Source organism: Ovis aries, chromosome 1, assembly GCF_016772045.2.
Source record: "Ovis aries strain OAR_USU_Benz2616 breed Rambouillet chromosome 1, ARS-UI_Ramb_v3.0, whole genome shotgun sequence".
In the NCBI taxonomy this organism is placed as follows: Eukaryota; Metazoa; Chordata; class Mammalia; order Artiodactyla; family Bovidae; genus Ovis; species Ovis aries.
The window spans coordinates 55149227-55169822 of NC_056054.1; the positions used below are offsets into that span (position 1 = coordinate 55149227).

General features: G+C 37.1%; 1 protein-coding gene across 1 annotated transcript in view; it reads left to right on the forward strand.

Moving 5' to 3' along the window:
* The window catches only part of IFI44 (interferon induced protein 44), a 65881-nt gene extending 45493 nt beyond the window's left edge, over positions 1–20388 (forward strand). Inside the window, exon 14 of the mRNA XM_042250157.2 lies at positions 18940–20388. The gene's annotated coding sequence lies outside the window, so the exon portion shown is untranslated. The remainder of the gene's footprint in view (positions 1–18939) is intronic.
* The last annotated feature ends 208 nt before the right edge of the window (positions 20389–20596 follow it).

Genomic DNA, 20596 nt, shown 5'->3' on the forward strand with positions numbered 1-20596 from the left:
GCTTTTGAATATGCTATCTAGGTTGATTATAACTTTTCTTCCAAGAACTAAGTGTCTTTTAATTTCATGGCTGCAATCACCATCTGCAGTGATTTTGGAGCCCAGAAAAATAAAGTCTGACACTGTTTCCACTGTTTGCCCACCTATTTGCCATGAAGTGATGGGACCGGATGCCATGATCTTCATTTTCTGAATGTTGAGCTTTAAGCCAACATTTTCACTCTCCGCTTTCACTTTCATTAAGAGGCTTTTTAGTTCCTCTTCACTTTCTGCCATAAGGGTGGTGTCATCTGCATATTTGAGGTTATTAATATTTCTTCCAGCAATCTTGATTCCAGCTTGTGTTTCTTCCACTCCAGTGTTTCTCATGATGTACTCTGCATATAAGTTAAATAAGCAGGGTGACAATATACAGCCTTGACGCACTCCTTTTCCTATTTGGAACCAGTCTGTGGTTCCATGTCCAGTTCTAACTGTTGCTTCCAGACCTGCATATAGGTTTCTCAAGAGGCAGGTCAAGTAGTCTGGTATTCCCTTTCAGAATTTTCCACAGTTTATTGTGATCCACACAGTCAAAGGCTTTGGCATAGTCATTAAAGCAGAAATAGATGTTTTTCTGGAATTCTCTTGCTTTTTCTATGATCCAACACATAGCAAATATTAATTTTCACATAATATCTTTCATACAGAATATAACTACTTTTTCTTTTTCGTTTTTAAATTTAGTGGTAATTGAGGCATGCAGGATCTAGTTCTCTGATAAGGGATGAGAGCACAGAATCCTAGCCACTGGACCACCAGCGAATTCCCTACCTTTTTTTATAACTGATTTTAATTTCTATTTCAAGCTGCATTCCATCTGAAGGCAGAGAAGGTTTTTATTTTCCTCCTTATGCTTGTGGGGAAATTCAGTCCAACTCAGGGATTTATTTGAAGGTCATTTCAAGTTTAAACTAAAAGGAAATTAAAGTTGGTTCCCCCCCCACCCCCCCTTGTCTTTCTTCTCCTTGGTTATAATTTTCAGTCCTGGGGCAGTGATCAGCTGCTGCAGTGTCAGTGGACAGCAGTCCTGCCTTATTCTGATATCCAGCAAGTTGTTCAAACCACTTCATGGGCCTTGAAAGTGAAAGTGTAGTCGCTCCATCGTGTCTAACCCTTTGCGACCCCATGGACTGGAGCGCTCCAGGCTCCTCTGTCTGTGGGATTCTCCAGGCAAGAATACTGGAGTTGATTGCCATTCCCTTCTCCAGGAGATCTTCCCAGCCTGAGTATTGAACCCAGGTCTCCCCTGATAGTTCAGTTGGTAAAGAATCTGCCTGCAATGGGGGAGACCTTTGGGGTAATAAAGTACCCTAAGGAAAGATGAACACAAGGCAAAAAAGAAGGTAGAGAAAAACTTGCCAATTAATATCTCATTGTAGCATCCCATCTCACTAATCCTAGGAGATAAGAAAATGTACTTTAACAACAATAATGGTTTACAATGATAAGACTTTTCAGTGTTTTCAAGTATTTTCACATCATCTCATTTAATTCTCACAGTGACCTTCTGGGGTTGAGCTCATGTGCAGCTGTGGAAGTGTGAATATATTTCACCACTTAATGAGCTATGTCTTCTGGGTTTGTTACTTTAGCAGGGTTAGGAAATACAGGTATCTATGTAGCTGAAGCCCCTAGGGAAAATACTGCCCCTTTTCAAACATCATTCTTCTTTATTTGTAAATTTGAAATTGCTAAATAGCAATGGATATTTATTGAATTTTTTTCCAGGTGTACAGAAAGATGCTTCTATTCATAGATATTTAGCCTCTTAGGAAACCACAGTTATTTAAATTCACAAGAATATTACCCTTTCTGCTTTACCTTATGCTTGCCCACATATTAGCTTACAAAGGAGGATGTCCCAGCTGAGTGACTCCTAGATTTGGAGAGGCTGGTCAGTTGACATGTTGGCTCCCACAACTCCCATTTTGCTTTTGTTGATGTGGGGAGGATCAGGTGGCCTCTAGGAAAGAAACTGAAAAATCCAGAGATAGAAGTAGGAGAGACAGGAAAATGGAAAATGATGAAGCAAGCAGTAAGATGGAAAGGATTAATTACAAAGTAGTGTATCTATCACCTGGTCCTGCCTCTTTGACTAAATCTGAGCTTTAGAGAAAGAGAGCTGTAATGAAAAAACTTAAGAGATCTTTCCTTGGGAGGGTTTTGTGAGATTTTACTTGAAGTCCTAAGTGGTAAAATATGCAGAGTGGGGTAGTCTCTCAGTTTCTGCCTGGAGCAACCTAACTTCATCTTAGGCAACACTCAAAGCTATACTTGTGAGTAAAACTTAATAATTTTAAAGGAAGTCCATTCTGGGTTCAGCCTCCTGCATAAGTAGGGAAACTAAAACGGCTGCAAGCAAAAACTGAAAGAAAAGTATTGCTTCACTTTGTAAATCATTAAAGGGCACAAGTCCATCAGAGTTTCATAGAAAGGAAAGCCAGTCATTCTTTTGCTGCAAAGACTGGTATTTATTAGAGCCTAGTTTAAATCCTAGGAGCTTAGGCAAGTAATTAAATTTTCTGTGGCTCAGCTCAATCATCTCTAGAATGGGGGTAATAAAACAACTACTTCATTGTATTTTTAGGATTAAATGAGTAAATTTAGGACATGGACATCGCAAAGAGTCAGACACGACTGAACAATAACACTTCATACGGTAGGACCTGGACAGTTTGTGGTTTTAGGGAAAATATGTCCCTATATTTCTATGGTTAGGAGGAACTAGAAAAATTTGCTTCCTTTTCCCCTTCCTTCCTTCTTTCTTCCTCCCTCCCCACTTCCTTCTTTCTCTCCTGACTTTGTTCTTTTATTTCTTTGCAATTATTATCTTTCATCATTCTCCTGTTCAATTAAGATTGCTTTTATTGGCTCAGCATATCCCCTTACTGATATTTCTCAATTTTACTTCTACGCTAAAAGCTAAACTTTTTATTCTGGAATAATTTTAGATTTATAGAAAAGTTGCAAAAACAATATAGAGAATTTTCCTTATATCTTTTACTTTGTTGTTGTTGCTCAGTCACTCAGTCGTGTCTGACTCTTTGTGACCCCACAGACTGCATCCCTGTCCTTTACCGTCTCCCAGAACCTGCTCAAACTCATGTTCATCGAATCAGTGATACCATCCAACCATCTCATCCTTTATCGTTCCCTTCTCCTCCTGCCTTCAATCTTTCCCAGCATCAGGCTCTTTTCAAATGAATCAGCTCTTCACATCAGGTGACCAGAGTATTGGAGCTTCAGCTTCAGCATCGGTCCTTCTAATGAATATTCAGGGTTGATTTCCTTTAGGATTGACTGGTTTGATCTCCTTGCTGTCCAAGGGACTCTCAAGAGTCTTCTCCAGCACCACAATTTGAAAGCATCAGTTCTTCAGCACTCAGCCTTCTTTAAGGTACAACTCTCACATCAGCACATGAGTACTGGAAAAAACCATAGCTTTGACTATACAGACCTTTGTCGGCAAAGCAATGTCTCTGCTTTTTAATGTACTGTCTAGGTTTGTCATAACTTTTCTTCCAAGGGGCAAGCATCTTTTAATTTTGTGGCTGTCATCATCATCTACAGTGATTTTGGAGCCCAAGAAAATAAAATTTGTCACTGTTTCCATTGTTTCCCCATTTATTTGTGATGAAGTGATAGGACTGGATGCCCTGATCTTTGTTTCTTGAATGTTGAATTTTATTTTTTTTAAAATTTTTATTTATTTTGAGATAAAGTAGGTCCCCTTTACTGCTTTTCAGAAATATTTTACAAGAGAATTCCTTAAAAAATTTTTTAATGTGGACTATTTTTAAAGTCTTTATTGAATTTGTTACAATATCACTTCTGTTTTATCTTTTTTTGTTGTTTTTATTTTATTGCAAGGCATGTGGGATCTTAGTTCCCTGACCAAAGACTGAACCCATTCCTCCTACATTGGAAGGTGGATTCTTAACCACTGGACCCACCAGGGAGGTCCCTGGAATTTCTTTATTTTATTTATTTTTTAAATTTTAATTGGAGGCTAATTATTTTATAATATTGTACTGGTTTTTGCCATACATTCGCATGAATCAGCCATGGGTGTACGTGTGTTCCCCATCCTGATCCTCCCTCTCACCTCCCTCCCCATCCCATCCCTCAGTCATTCCAGTGCACCAGCCCTGAACACCCTGTCTCATGCATTGAACCTGGATTGGTGACCTATTTCACATATGATAATATACATGTTTCAATGCTATTTTCTCAAATCATCCCACCCTCGCCTTCTCCCACAGAGTCCAAAAGTCTGTCCTTTACATCTGTGTCTCTTTTGCTGTCTCTCATACAGAGTCATCGTTACCATCTTTCTAAATTCCATATATATGCGTTAATATACTGTATTGGTGTTTTTCTTTCTAACTACTTTGCTCTGTATAATTGGCTTCAGTTCCATCCACCTCATTCGAACTGATTCAAATGTATTCCTTTTAATAGCTGTGTAATATTCTATTATCTATATGTACCACAGCTTTCTTATCCATCCGTCTGCTGATGGACATCTAGGTTGCTTCCACATCCTGGCATTATAAACAGTGCTGTGATGAACATTGGGGTACATGTGTCTCTTTCAATTCTGGTTTCCTCAGTGTGTATGCCCAGCAGTGGGATTGCAGGGTTGTATGGTAGTTCTATTTCCAGTTTTTTAAGGAATCTCCGCACTGTTCTCCATAGTGGCTGTACTAGTTTGCATTCCCACCAACAGTGTAAGAGGGTTCCCTTTTTTCTGCACGCTCTCCAGCATTTATTGTTTATAGACTTTCTGATAGCAGCCATTTTGACCGGCATGAGATGGTACTTCATTGTCGTTTTGATTTGCATTTCTCTGATAATGAGTGATGTTGAGGAATGTTGAGTTTTAAGCCTTTACTTAGTTTCCCCTAAAGTTAACATACTACCTAATTATGGAACATTTGTCAAAACTAAGAAATTAACATTCAGTTCAGTTTCGTTCAGTTGCTCAGTCATGCCCGACTTTTTGCAACCCCACGCTTTCCTGTCCATCACCAACTCCTGGAGCTTGCTCAAACTCATGTCCATCCAGTTGGTGATGCCACCCAACCATCTCATCCTCTGTTGTCCCCTTCTCCTCCTGCCTTCAGTCTTTCCTAGCATCAGGGTCTTTTTTAATGAATCACTTCTTCGCATCAGGTGGGCCAGTCACTATTATCTAAACTAAAGGCTCTATTTGGATTCTATCTGTTTTTCCATAAGAGTAATTTTTCTATTACGTGATCCAATGAGAGATATAACATTGCATTAAGTTACTTCTATTTTTAAGAGAAGAAGTATCTTCATAAAATATAAATACCCAGAAAAAAATTAAACCAAATTCTATCAATTTTTTATGACATAATTTTGATAAATTAGGTAAAAAATGAAAAGAAATTAAAATATTTTGGCTTTTAAATCCCATTAATATAACTGTATTTTCTCTGTATATAATGTCCTAACTCTCTTTTATAATTATAAAATGTTGGAGAAAGTTAATAGTATCATCCCAGAAAATACAATGTTTAGTCGGGATCTTTTAAGGTAACTTTCAAGAGAGATATATATTACATATGTTATTTATTAGATACAGTCATTTATGCATTTGAGCTTTAATTAGGATCAATGCTACATTTTAGTTTTAATTTATATATCTATGAATAATAAAATAATATAAGTAATATATTTTTAATAAAATTATTTTATTAGGTCATAATTTGGTATTAATTTAATCACCACTTAAATACTGGATGACCTTGGTAATGTTACTTAATTTCTTTTTGCTTAAATTTGCTCATATAAGAATAAAGATTGATTCAGATGGTCTCAAAGGTCCAAATAACTCCAGAAATTCCTTATCTATATATATATATATATATATATATACACATATATATATATATGTGAAGAAGTGAAGTTGCTTAGTCATGTCTGACTCTTTGCGACCCCATGGACTGAAGCCTACCAGGCTTCTCCATCCATGCGATTCTCCAGGCAAGAGTACTGGAGTGGGTTACCATTTCCTTCTCCAGGGGATCTTCCTAACCCAGGGATCGGACCCAGGTCTCCCTCGTTGGATACAGACGCTTTAACCTCTGAGCCACCAGGGAAGTCCCATATATATTTTAAATAGCAACTCCATGAGACAGGTAAGGCATGTGGCCCACTGGGGTTAAATGATTCGTCCATCCCACCCAGTGAGTAAGTGTCAGCTCTGAGGCAAAATAAGGTCTTGGAACTGAAAGATCAGTATTTATTTATCCCATGGAGTCCTCTTTTGTGAAATACTTCAGGAACCGAAACCACACATATGCATAGCTCATTAGTTATGGAGGAGCACATTAATTTAAAAACTCTGGATTACTCACTCTGTAGCAGAATTTTGCTTCATTTTCCCCAAGACTCAGAGGTATTAATATTATAATTGCTTTATTGTTGCAAGGTTATACCTGTGGTTTTCTTTTTATTTTGAGAAAATAACCTTTCATTTAGCTCAACTTTTGGCAGTTTGTGATCTAGAGAAAACCACTCTGTGACTCATTTTTTTTTTTTTTTGGAAAGAAAGTTGAAAAGTACAGAAAATTAAATGCCTTTGACACCATCACCCAAGAGACCAGCGCTTTATCACTGATAAGACAAGTCTCTGAATTTGATCTTGCATACATTAAAAAAATTATTATTTATTTATTTATTTGGCTGCACTGGGTTTTAGTTGTGGCTTGTGGAGTCTAGTTCCCTGACCAGGGATCGAAACTGGTCCCCTTGCATTGGGACTTTGGAGTCTTCGCCACTGGACCACCAGGGAAGTTCCCTGTGTATATTTTTAATCCATCCCTAACAGCCCTCTGCTTTTTTGCCTGATCTCTGCACTTTAGTTGCAAAGAATTACATAGTTCTTTTACCTTCCCTGAAGGTCTTGTATGCAATAGTGGGGCATGCTTATTACTGAGAAAACTAGGAATAGCTGTGTTTTCAAACACTCATCTGGGTTCTCATTTTTTACAAAAGCAAATGAAGATCTAGATTCTGAGGCTTGTGTGGGATGCACTTGGGTTTCATTATGGCCAGCATCCTGATGCATCCATATAATCTGTCTTTCTTATAAAGATGTGCAGTCCATCACTGAGCAATGGCACTAATGAGCCTTCCAAACAACCAGGATCACACATTTTAATAAGGATTGGAAAATGAGACCTGCGATTTTTGCTCGTCAGAGAGAAAAATGAATGTGAGAGATATACAAAGTCCTGCCTCGTGTAAAGTGGTACTTGCCTTTCCAAATGACATGCTTGCTAGTGAAGTATACAAAGATGCCTTAACAGGTATTAGAGAGAACCATAGGGTCTGCTGGTGTGCAGCAAATAATCATATAAGATCTGAAGTTGGGGGGGCAGTGAAGTCGGGGTAAGGGGAAGTAAAAGCTGTTGTATATTATCTTGTCTTTCTAAAGACCCCTCCCTTATTCTCATAATAATCATCCAAAAATTTGACTGCAGGAATGCTACAAACATTTCAGGCATTCTGTAGAATCTGCCTAACAATATACCAAAATGAACCATGGCTGACTTAACCTGATATTTGTTTATCAGTTGAATGTGGCTTTAAATATACAGGGGTATAATGACATCCAGCAATTAAAGGGTCATTTGTTCACATGAAAAATAGGAGGTCAGAGGGGAGCACATTGCCAGCACCCAGCTTAATACTCATTTTGAACATAGAATCTTGATCTTAGCTGAAGAAATGCTTTGGGCAAACTCTGTTGGAGAGATGTGATTTGGATGTCTAAGAACTCATACAGTGGTTATGGGCTGTTCAAACTGACAAATGGAGAAGAATATTAAAAGAACAAACATAGAGTCAAATTCCTTTAGAGATCGGAACTAACATTATGTCCATTTACTGATAATCAAAATAAGGCCTTTGTAGCACAAAATGTCCCTGGATGCTTCAAGGTAACTGCAACCAATCTCAATTACTAACCTGGATTATACTTCAAGATTAGTTCCTGGGTTAGAAGTAAAAAGCTGCAGTTGGTTTTTTTTTTTTTTTTTCTCTTCTATACCGGGAAACATGAAAAAAAAATGCATGTAGTATTTTAAGCAGGCTAAATATGAAATACTTTATACAATGAAATAGCAAAGGTAACCATTTCTTGTTTCTTTTCATCTGAGCATGATTTAAAAAGGGAAGGATATGATTATATTTTTGTATTGGATGGAGCAGAATTTCTGGATAATCTTATGCTCAGCTTGATTGCTTTATTGATAAGAAAGGAGGACATATAGATGTATATTTTATGAGGAATGCATTTATTAAGCACAGACTGTACATAATGCATTAGGCTTTATGTGAATTGCGTTGGATTTATCTTTCTTTTAAAGCATATTTTAAAAATATTTTACTGCATCTATTATATCCCCTTTATAGCTAAGGTATCCTCCATGGTAATAGTGGTTTAACATCTTAACTTGTAAGGTGATAGTCAAGGGAAAAAGGTCACTTGGGCACGTGCAATTAATAATCAACATCTCTTGTCTCCCCATTTCCTCCTTTTCCATGAACGATGCTTTTTCTCCCTTGTAATATTCCAGTCAATTTCACTAGCAAATCTGTGAAGAAAATAAGATGATTATAAACTAATAGTAGGAGAAATAAACAGATCTAAACTTAGTTTCTAGAGGTAGAGTCAAATGTCTCAGTCCAACAAAAGTAGCCTAAAGCTTGAGAGTGTCATGTTCTCTGACAAAGGGAAGCACACTTTTGATTGCTCTTTGTTGACAACAAACAACCTCTGCAAGCAACCAGAGTTGGCTTCCACAGCCAGCCTCAAAAAGGAGACCATTATACAAATTATGTACCAGCTACCTGTTTTCCCTTAATCACTGCCTGCATATTAGCTAATATATTAGCTCTAAATTTGTTTTAAGTTCATTTCATTCTTAAACCCTTCAGACATTTTTTAGACTTTTATAAACTTCTAATTAAAATTTCCCATGTATTCTCAAATCTGGCTCAGTTTTAGCATTAACCTGACCACACGGCTTTATCATCTGCAGCATGAATAAGCCATATCCTTTAATGCTGAAATAATCTAAATGGAATAATATGATTCATCCTCCCACTAAAAATTCTCAGCTGTTTGGAGGTTTATCATGATATAGAGATGAGTGTTAGAGCCTCTATTTGGATTAAGTTTGCATAACTAGTATGTGCAAAGCTTCCTTAATTTATTCCTGGCTTTGCTATTTATGAGAAATATATTGCATATAAAGAACATTTAAAACCATATAAAACAATACAAATTACACTGTAAGTTTGGAGGGACTCTCAGCATCATTTATTTGCTGAATCAAACAATAGTAAGGTCATCTTAGAATTATACTTTCCTGACTAATCTGACCCACAGTTTTCAAAACATCATAAAATGTTATATTGTCCCAACATAGTGTCTGTTATTCACAATTTAATGCAAAGAAAGAGATATCAATAAAACACTAGATCTGATTTCAAGATTCTAAATTATCTCATTCACTTAATTTTTTTCCCTATTGTTCTTTAGCGTAAATTCTGACTACGGTCAGCAGGGGAATACATGTCACCATTGAAAAGGAAATTTGTCAGCTATTTTCATCATCATTTCCGTAAAAATTATTTTTTTTCTAGATTCCTCTAATAATGCCCACTGTTATAGGACATCAGATTGTTCATAGACTTGCCTGTTGTTGGCAGATTTCCAGTGCTTTAAATTTCATGGAGGGGGGCCAACATTGCCTCTGTTACTTACTACCAGCTACTGGCTGACATAGTGACTGGCACATGTCAGGTACTTAATCCATATTTATGGAAATGTATGAAAATGTACGAATGAATGAATGATTTAACTGTTCTCTGCCATATTTGCTTTATTCACAGTTTTTGTGTAGAGTGGACATCTCTGTTTCATTCCTCTGTGTAACAAACCTGAAGCTTGGTGATTTAAAACATCTTTTATTTTGCTTAAGTAGCAGGAATCAGCAGTATAAGCTGGGTTGGTAAGGACGCCTAATTTCCTTTCCACTTAGCATGGCTGAGACAGTCCACTGTTTGGGAGCCAGAATCTGCTGAAGACTTCTGACTCATGCATCTGAAGGCTAGGCTGGGAAAACTCAAATTGCCCAGAGCTACAACAGCTGGGTCTTCTTGAGCATTTCTCCTTCTCTCATTGTGGTCTCTGCTGAATTAAATCTTTATTATAGCTGTCTCTTGTAGAGTGATTTGAGACTTCAAAGGCATGAGTCTCCAGAAAGAAATAGAGGCCAAAATAAATGTCTTTTGCAGCTTAGCGTAGGAAATCACATAGCATCATTTCTGCTATACTCTGTTGGTGGAGGCAGTTACAGGGGTCCACTCAGATTAAAGGGGAAGACACACAAACGTCACCTGCCCATGAAGGAGCATAAATATTGTATTTTAAGATGAGTACATGGAATAAGCTATGTAACTGTGCAGTCATTTTTTGAAAAATACTATTTGTCACAATGGCTGATCTTGTTTTATTATTTTACTTGGAGAGTTAGTTAAGATTTTTGATCAAAAACTTATGAACCCCCCCTTTTTTTTTACTAGAAATGAAAGAAAGCTTAACTGAATCAATAAAAGCTTAGCTGAATAACAATATTATTTTCACAAGGCCATTTAGAATACTGGCCAATGTGCATTTCTCATTTTGTTTCTAGGAAGATGAAAGATTATTTACATTTGATGACTTAAAATTTTCTTTTGATATTGGTCAATTCCAGTTTTTAAAAGTGGAGAAAATGAAATAAAAGCATCCAGAACCTACTCTCTTATTATCTGAAGACTGTGAATTACAGTATCATCTGAAGAATGTGAAAATTTGATGGCAATCTTCAGAATCATTTTATTCTATATTATTAGCCCCGTGCCAACCCAGTTCTTAAAAATATGTCATAATATTGTGATAGTCTGCCTTCTTATTACACCCTGGGGCTTTACATAGATCAAATCCTTCTCCACAGGTCATAGTGTCTCTGATCAGAAAAAAAAATCATTAATTATATTATATTTATATAATTATATAAATAATAATTATATGCAATTATATTATATACAATTAGTTAGAGACTAGAATAGCATTTGTTAGATCATATTGTAAATAAATGCACTCCTTAACAAATTAAGGCAACTTATATTAACTTAGTGTACTGACAATGGTTTCAGTAAAACTAGAGGAGAAAATTTAAAGGCTGCCTATCTATTTTCTATTGGTTTTTACACTTTTAGAGAATTCATTTTTAATTGCTCTTAATTTCCAAATATGAAATATAGTGAATTCTCCAATCTGAATTTTAAGCAAAAAAATTTAATGGAAAGGAAAGGGTACTCAGATGATGACAGACAGTTAGGTTGAAGTCCCCACAAAACCACGAACTCTGCATCCAGGCAAATCACTTAGCATCCTGTAGACCTGCTCTTCAAACTGAGAAATGTAATAGATGGCTGAGTGAAAAAGACAAAACATTATCAATAAGCGGTTTGGGAAGAAAGCTCACAAATTTGAATCCGTAAAAGACTTTCAAAACTGGCCAGGGTGCTAGAACCTTAAGGAAATAAAAAAAAAATAAAGAAAATTATACTTATCAGTATTTCTTAGGAAGGAATTGAATGTGGATGAAAGAAATACAGCACTTTGATAAGCCTCTTTGGTGGGGCATGAAACCTCACAAGAGCTGGAAACAATTGTATTCTAAGATGATAGGGCTTTGGTTTTGTGGGGTGAAGATTATGAGAAGGGTTCAATGTGTTCAATTTGGGGGCTTAAATAGAAAAAATGTTAAGCTTTGTCTCAAGGAAATTTCACTCTCTTTTTTCCCAGTGCTGCCAACCTTCCCCTTCCTCCCTCCTTCCCTCCCTCCCTTTCCCTTCCCTTTCTACTCACGTTTATTGGCCACTTATTTTGTGCCAGGTACTGTTTTAAAAACTTTCCATACATTAATAGTAATCCTTTCATAAGTAACTGTTGGACACTTACTTAATGAACTTTATTATCCTCCAGAGGCACTCACTGGAGCAGTTATGTCTGCTTCCTCATTTAGTCAGACTTTCACTTTCATCCTGTTCCAGGTCTTGGGTTTACTGGGACCCTGTGTTGATGAACAAAGACTTCTCTTAGAGCTCAGCATGATCACTTCAGGTTTCCCTTGATAATTCAATTCTTAGTCATCAGTTTAAACTCCTGGAAACCAAAACCACCAACAAAAAAAGAAAAAAAGAATTGGAGGAACAATAACAGAAACCATCACCATTACCACTACAAGGAAGGGGTTGTTTCTTTGCAAACTAAGGTTTATGCAGGGTGAGATCAAATAAATATCATGGTATTATGGGCAGAACCATAATAAAAGGTGAAACTTGTAAAATGTCAAGATCAAAGACAAAACCAGAATGAAAAACCAGCTATTGTGTGGTGCTGAGAGGCAAGGAAAGGAATGATAGAGATTAGGAATCTGAGATAATTGAAATGGGTGATTACTAAAGTCTATGAGTATTTGTTAAAAAATATATATTAAGAATTTCAAAATGACAGAGACTCTGGACAAATTGTCACACATATCATGAAAGTATAGAGGTTAAAACAAAAATGATTGTTCTTCATGTTTTTCAAGGAAAAATATGTCTCTCAGTGAAAGGGGCACCTCATCTTATTTTTCTCTACATCTCCAGATGTATTCTTGGTATGCAATTGAAGTCAAGAAATATTTGTGAAAGAATTAATGATGAAATTCATTTGTGTAAATATTAAGGATCAATAAGGATAACATTAAAAACCAGGAAGGTTTTTAATAAAATTTTAATAAAATTTGATAAAATTTGATAAAATTTAATAAAACTTGAATCATTATGTATTAGGCTATCATTCAATACCTCAATAGTTCATATTTTATAAGCAAAATCTAAAGAAGTTTTTCTGATTACTTTTGCATATTAATATTCCTTTTATTTATTTATTTAACACCTATCTGTGGTAGCATTTGTCATTAGCTCTGCCTAAAACAATGATTCTCAACTGTTGGCTCACATTTGAAAAACTCTATCTGAATTTCCAGGAGTTGATACAGGCATCTGTATTTTTTTAAAAGGGTCTTGGTATATTCACATGATCTCCCCTTGTTAAGAACCCCTGGAATACGATATTTTTTCCCACCTCACACACATGGCTGATCCTTACTTGTTTTTCTGTTTTTCTCTCTTAGATTTAGCAGATGGTTAATAATCAGTGTAATAAAAATTTAAAAATTTTCCCTTTTCTGATATTTATGAACTAACACAGATGGACAATACCAGCCAGAATATATCTGAGAAGCTTAAGCTGCGTTAAAATTTTAAATGGCTGTTATCTTGTATTATGATTCAGATTTATAGGGACAGACATTGTCCTTTTATTGTGCATTAAGTCTAGCATATCTGCATAGAGATAATTTGTCCCAAGGAAAGAAAAATTCTAAGAGTTTTGCAGCATTAACTATGGCACTCTATAGAATGGCTATGTGAAAACTCACTTGGAAATAAGCTATTGCATTTAGAAGTGAAATTTTATTTTGAAGAGAAAATTATTTGTAAATAAATAAATCTATAATATTCCAAGAGATTCTTACTACCTTACAAGCTATAGTTCCTGTATAATTAAATTAACTATAGGGTTTCCCTGATAGCTCAGTTGGTAAAGAATCCACCTTCAATGCAGGAAACCCTGGTTTAATTCCTGGGTCCAGAAGATCCCCTGCAGAAGTGTTAGGCTACCCACTCCAGTGCTCTTGGGCTTCCCTTGTGGCTTGGCTGGTAAAGAATCTGCCTGCAATGTGGGAGGCCTGGGTTCAATTCCTAGGTTGGGAAGGGAAAGGGGAAGGGAGAAGGCTGGAGAAGGGAAAGGCTACCCACTCCAGTATTCTGGTCTAGAGAATTCCATGGACTCCATGGACTGTATAGTCCATGGGGTCGCAAAGAATTGGACATGACTGAATGACTTTCAGTTTAATTAACTATCTTCAAATTCCTTTATGGTAGAAAATATAATTAAAATATATCAACTGCCATATTCAGAATTACCTATCAATATCATCATGATATTCAAAGTTAATGGTGATTTAATGATGTATATGATTTATTTTTTAGTATATTTTTATTTTCCAGAATGAGAGGAAGTACTAATTTTAGTTCAAAGACTAATATATCTGACTAATTAAATAGTTCCAATTACACTTTTAACATCTAGAAAAATTGTATAAATGCCTTTAAGCTAGGGGGCTTAATTTTACAGCCAGGATTTTGAATAAAATCAATATGCTTGATGAAAGTATTATACAATTGTCTGAAAATTGTCCGGTTTAAAGGTTTAATGGTATAGAGCTGAAATTAATGCTTATGATCATTAACTCTGAAAAATAATGAATAAAGGGTTTTAATTCATTAATGGAAAACTGACTCTCTAGCTTTTGACGGGTGCAATGTGGTTGATTTGCATTTCTATTTCTCCATATGCTTATGCTCATATTAGGAATTTTGCAGCTCTGTTAATAAATGAAAACTTATGGTCACAGATAGGTTTTATTTTAGCCATTATTAAACTAATTTAATACTTAATGGATAAAATGAATACTTTGGACCTTCTGTTTTAAATCTAGTTGTTGTTCATGCTAAGGCCCTTCAGTTGTGCCTGACTCTGAGTGACTGTATGGACTGCCAGGCTCCCCTTTCCATGGGATTCTCCAGGCAAGAGCACTGGCATGGTTGCCATTCCCTTCTCCAAGCTGATGTTCACCTGCTGTTTATTTTATTCATTTTCTTTCAGCAAATGTATAATTTCCTAAAACTGTCAAGTTCTAATGGTAACAGATATAAGCAAGTTTTGTACTCATCCTTCAGGATACTAAAGGACTAGTAGATGAGAACATTTGAAAATCTCTTAAGATTTTATAATTGCAGAAGAATGTACCAACAGGGATATTTAACAACCCTATCTTAGAAGGATAAAGATCTGACAGGGAGATTACATTTAAGTTGGGTCCTCTAGAACGTGTTGGTATTGACTGGATTGGCTGGGAGAGAAAAACAGATATTGCTTTGCATGACCTAAGGAGTCACGAGATGAAGGGCATCTGAGCAAGGAGGAGATGGATTCATGGCCAGGGGTACAGCATAGACAAAGGTACATGTATGTGGATGCCTGCAGGTCAGACCACCATCTGAATAGTATGAGAGAACAATGTTACCATATTGAATTGATATATTTTGAGTCAAATCAAAGTACTCTCCATATATATACTTTTAGAATGAGGCTAAGTGGAAACTGTCAGACTTTATTTTCTTGGGCTCCAAAATCACTGCAGATGGTGACTGCAGCCATGAAATTAAAAGACACTTACTCCATGGAAGGAAAATTATGACCAACCTAGATAGCATATTCAAAAGCAGAGACATTACTTTGCCAACAAAGGTCCGTCTAGTCAAGGCTATGGTTTTTCCAGTGGTCATGTATGGATGTGAGAGTTGGACTGTGAAGAAAGTTGAGTGCCGAAGAACTGATGCTTTTGAACTGTGGTGTTGGAGAAGACTCTTGCGAGTTCCTTGCACTGCAAGGAGATCCAACCAGTCCATCCTAAAGGAGACCAGTCCTGGGTGTTCATTGGAAGGACTGATGCTGAGGCTGAAACTCCAATACTTTGACCACCTCATGTGAAGAGCTGACTCATTGGAAAAGACCCTGATGTTGGGAGGGATTGGGGGCAGGAGGAGAAGGGGACGACAGGGGATGAGAATGGCTGGATGGCATCACTGACTCAATGCACGTGAGTTTGGGTGAATTCCAGGAGATGGTGATGGACAGGGAGGCCTGGCGTGCTGTGATTCATGGGGTCGCAAAGAGTCGGACACGACTGAGCGACTGAACTGAACTGAGCTGAGTGAAGGAAGAGTGGCAGTTCAACTGAGAGTCTAAGCATATGGATTGTGAAGGAGGGAAAATGTTTTCTTGATCCTCTTGGATCTCTGGTTTGGTCTAAAAATTAAACTACCAAAGACAGATTAATCAGAGAAAAGCTTATCAGTGTTCCTGTCCAATGACTTTTGTCTACATGCAAGGGATCATTATAGTTGTAAAATACAGCATCTTTTGGATCTTCATAATGTAGAACATTATACACACAGAATACAGTGTTATTAATGGGCTTTAAGAAATACATTCTGGCCAATGGCTCAGGAATCCACCTGCCAGTGCAGGAGACATGAGTTCCAGTTCTGATGCAGGAAGAGCCCACATGCCACAGAGCAATTAAGCCCGTGTGCCACAACTACTGAGCCTGTGCTCTCGAGCCTAGGAGCCACAACTACGGAAGCCTGGGTGCCCTAGAGCCCATGCTCAGCATCAAGAGAAGTCATCACAATGAGAAGGCTGCTCCCTGCAGCTACAGAGTAACCACCACTCGCTGCAACTAGAGAAAAGCCTGAGCAGCAGTGAAGGCTCAGCACAGTCGAAAATAAATGAAGAAAATAAACAAAATTTTTTAAAAAGAAACATTCTAATATCTTGTCACTTCATTGTCTAATTTAACAAATCATTGTGCTATAAACAAAGTGATGGAGTTTTTTTTTTTTTTAAGATTGACATATTCTGAGGATATTTAACTTCAATTTTTTATTGAGAATTAACTCCAATATCTGTAGGGCAAGTTTAAATCCATCACAACAAAGCAAACAATTTTAAAAAATCATTCTTTGTAAATTCATTGTGGACTAATGGGGACAATAATTGGGTGATGATGGGAGTAAAGGACAATCTAGAGTCCTCTTCCCTCATCTGTGGCCTCACAGATGCCTCACTTCAGTATTATCTAGTTCACTGTTTTCCTTTGGAAATTGTATAGCAATTCCGGCTTCCCTGGTGGCTCAGACAGTAAAGAATCTGCCTGCAATGCACAGGACCTGGGTTTGATTGCTGGGTTGGGAAGATACCCTGGAGAAGGGAATGGCAACCCATTCTAGTATTCTTGTCTGGAGAATTCCATGGATAGAGGAGCCTGGTAGGCTACAGTCCATGGAGTTGCAAAGAGTCGGACATGACTGAGTAATATTTTCACTGTTTTCTAGCTCCTGTGATTAAATGTAACTACTCAAACCTCTACACAGTAGTCAGTGAAATACATTATTCCACCAGTTTCCTGGACCCACACTCCTCAGAGGTAGTAACTGTCTCTTTTTATTACGTAGTCATACCTTTGGAGGCATACCCTAATGTGATATTTTTATATATTTATTTAAAAAATTCAATGACAAATACAATTTGGTGGATAACATTTTGTTTCCCTATTACTGCATATATCTCAAGGACCTATTTGTGTCCCCCTTATCCATCTTTACATAGATTTAAAATTTCCCCTAGTTAGGAATTATTACTATGAGTCAGTAAGCACTTATTTCTATTCCCAATTAATTAACTTTCCAGTTTAAGTCAGATTTTTCTGCGTGGCAAACAAATGTCCCATTGAATACCCCCTTAGAGAAGATGTCTGTGTAATCATATACATAAAGTCTATTAACTTTTGTGTGATATGTGTGTGCATGTGTGTATGTCTGTGTATGCATGTGTTTGTGTGATGATAGGATTTATTTAAATGATAGAGTAGAAGTGAAAGTGTGAGGCATGCAGTGTGGTGTGATATACAGCTGCTGCTGCTGCTGCTGCTAAGTCACTTCAGTCGTGTCCGACTCTGTGCGACCCCATAGACGGCAGCCCACTAGGCTCCTCTGTCTCTGGGATTCTCCAGGCAAGAATGCTGGAATGGGTTGCCATTTCCTTCTCCAATGCATGAAAGTGAAAAGCGAAAGTGAAGTCGCTCAGTCGAGCCTGACTCTTAGCGACCCCATGGACTGCAGCCTACCAGGCTTCCTCTGTCCATGGGATTTTCCAGGCAAGAGTACTGGAGTGGGGCGCCATTGCCTTCTCTGGTGATATACAGCAGCAGTCCCCATCATCCGATTCTAAGGCCTGATGATCTGAGGTGGAGCTGGTGTAATAACAATAGAAATAAAGTGCACAATAAATGCAAAGCAATCATCCCAAAACCATCCCCTGCCCTGGCCCATGGAAAAATTGTCTTCCCCAAAACCGGTCCCTGGTGCCAAAAAGGTTGAGGACCCTGTGATACATTATTAAATAGGGCTTAGAGACGTATTCAATGGGAAAAGAAGTCAGGAGCAAACCAAATTCTTGAGGGAAGGCTCTCCCATGTTCACAGATCTTCTTCTTGTCTCTGGAATATTCAATTATATTCAATGAATATTATAAAATATTGAATTAATATTCAATTATGCATTCAATTATACATATTCAATTTTATAATTGGCATTTATCTCTGTATTTCTAGTACTTCAACTTGGTTTGAATATTTATATACTGATGATTGAAGAAAATATGGTTCAGCTGGGAAAGTCAGATGGTTACAAAGTGCCAGTCTCTCAGAAGTTGAAACGGGATGAGGAAAGGCTAAGAAACAGGTATCTTGAGTGGAGGTGAGCTGAGGAGACTGTAGGGATGAAAGCAGAACCAGCGGTGTCATCTGTGAGCAAGAGGGATTTCTCCTTACTCATCAGTATGCTGCTGGGGTGACCCCTTCCATAATAATTGATTAGAAGAGGTCATGCATTTGAGACAAAACCTGAAGGAAAGGGATTATCACATTAAATCAGATTTCACTAAAAGGAGATAAAAGTATTGCTTCTGAATAGATGTATTTTAGATATTTTTTTCTTGGCAAGAAGTTTTAGTTTGACCTACTACTATTAAATGTCCCCACATTTTCTTTCTTTCTTTTTTTTTTTGGAAAGCTGAGCACCAAAGAATTGATGCTTTCGAATTGTGGTGCTGGAGAAGACTCTTGAGAGTCCCTCGGATGGTAAGAAGCTCAAACCAGCCAATCTTAAAGGAAATCAACCCTGAATATTTATTGGAAGGACTGATGCTGAAGCTGAAGCTCCAATACTTGGCTACCTCAACATGAAGAGCCGACTCATTTGAAAAGACCCTGATGCTAGGAAAGATTGAAGCAAAAGGAGAAGAGGATGAGATGGTTAGACAACATCACTGGTTCAATGCACATGAATTTGAGCAAACTCTGGGAGATAGTAGAGGACATAGGAACCTGGTGTGCTACAGTCCATGGGGTCACAAAGAGTTGGACACATGACTGGACAACTGCAACAACCTTTTGTAGCTACCTAGACACTGCTGCATCTGATGGAAATTTTATTTCATGAAAACTGTTAAGTCCTGTTAAGTGGATACAGAAGTCAAGGGTTAGATCGATTCCTGTGCTCATACCAAGAAATAAATACACAGAGTATACTTACTTAAGAAACTGATTAAAAGAAAGCATTACCTGGGAATAATGATGCTGTCCTGTTCTTACCTCTGAGGATCCTTGTTTTGGTGATTTTTCCTCCCCAACACAGATAAGAATACACTGAGAAACAAGCTTGTGATTTGCCTGTGGATATCTTGTTGAGAAGAATATTTATTATTCAAATTCACATTTATTCATGTCCTGTCTCCCCACCTTTTCTCCCCAAAGATTTGGGGACAGGTTAACAAATATGCATCATAAAATCAGGGCAAAGAGAATTAAGAATAAAAACCTAGGAGGAAGAAGTTATATGTAAGAGTAGATTGATGGGACTGCAGCAAAACTTGTGTAATCTGTTAGGACTGAAATCATTCTTTTGTTCTAACCTCAGATTTAGTGGCGAACTTCCTGGAAGCCAAAGCAAGAAGGAAGATATAGCCAGCATTATAAGACTTATGATGAGAAAGGAAGAAGCACACTAACTACTCAAGGGAAGCAAACTTTTTCCTAGAAGAGAATTCCAAAAGAAATTTTTCATGTGGAACTTTGTTTAGAGGGCATTTTGTGACATGGTATACACTGCCTTTAATAACATTCCTCTGAAGTGATGGATTCCATATGGCTGTTCCTGTAATTATTTTTAATAAGAGCTGGAGACATTGCTAAAATGAAATTCAGTGAAGGCAATTCTATGAGCGGCTATAATAACATGATCTGAGTTCACAACCTTCTTTTAGCTCTGGATGATCAAAAGATGGTTCCTATATCGAGGTCTTTGAACCTAGAAGATCTTTGGAAAAAAATCCCTTCTTGCTTGTCATTAGGTTAATTTGAGTTTTCTATCTTAAAGTTAAATTCTTACAAAGTTAGTAATTTATGGTATACTGTGAATGTTGACATTTAAAAATAAATCTTCATTACCTTTTTACATGAATTCACTGGAAACTATTCAACTCAGTAATGAGAAATGTATCGCTGAAATATATAAACAGTATAAGTTCCTTTTGACAAATATTTTACATTGTTTTACACTGATTATCCTTGAATTTTTAATTCTATTCCACTTTTCTCACAGTTGTTTAGTTGATAAGTTGTGTTTGACTCTTTGCAACCCCGTGGACTGCAGCATGCCAACCTTCCTT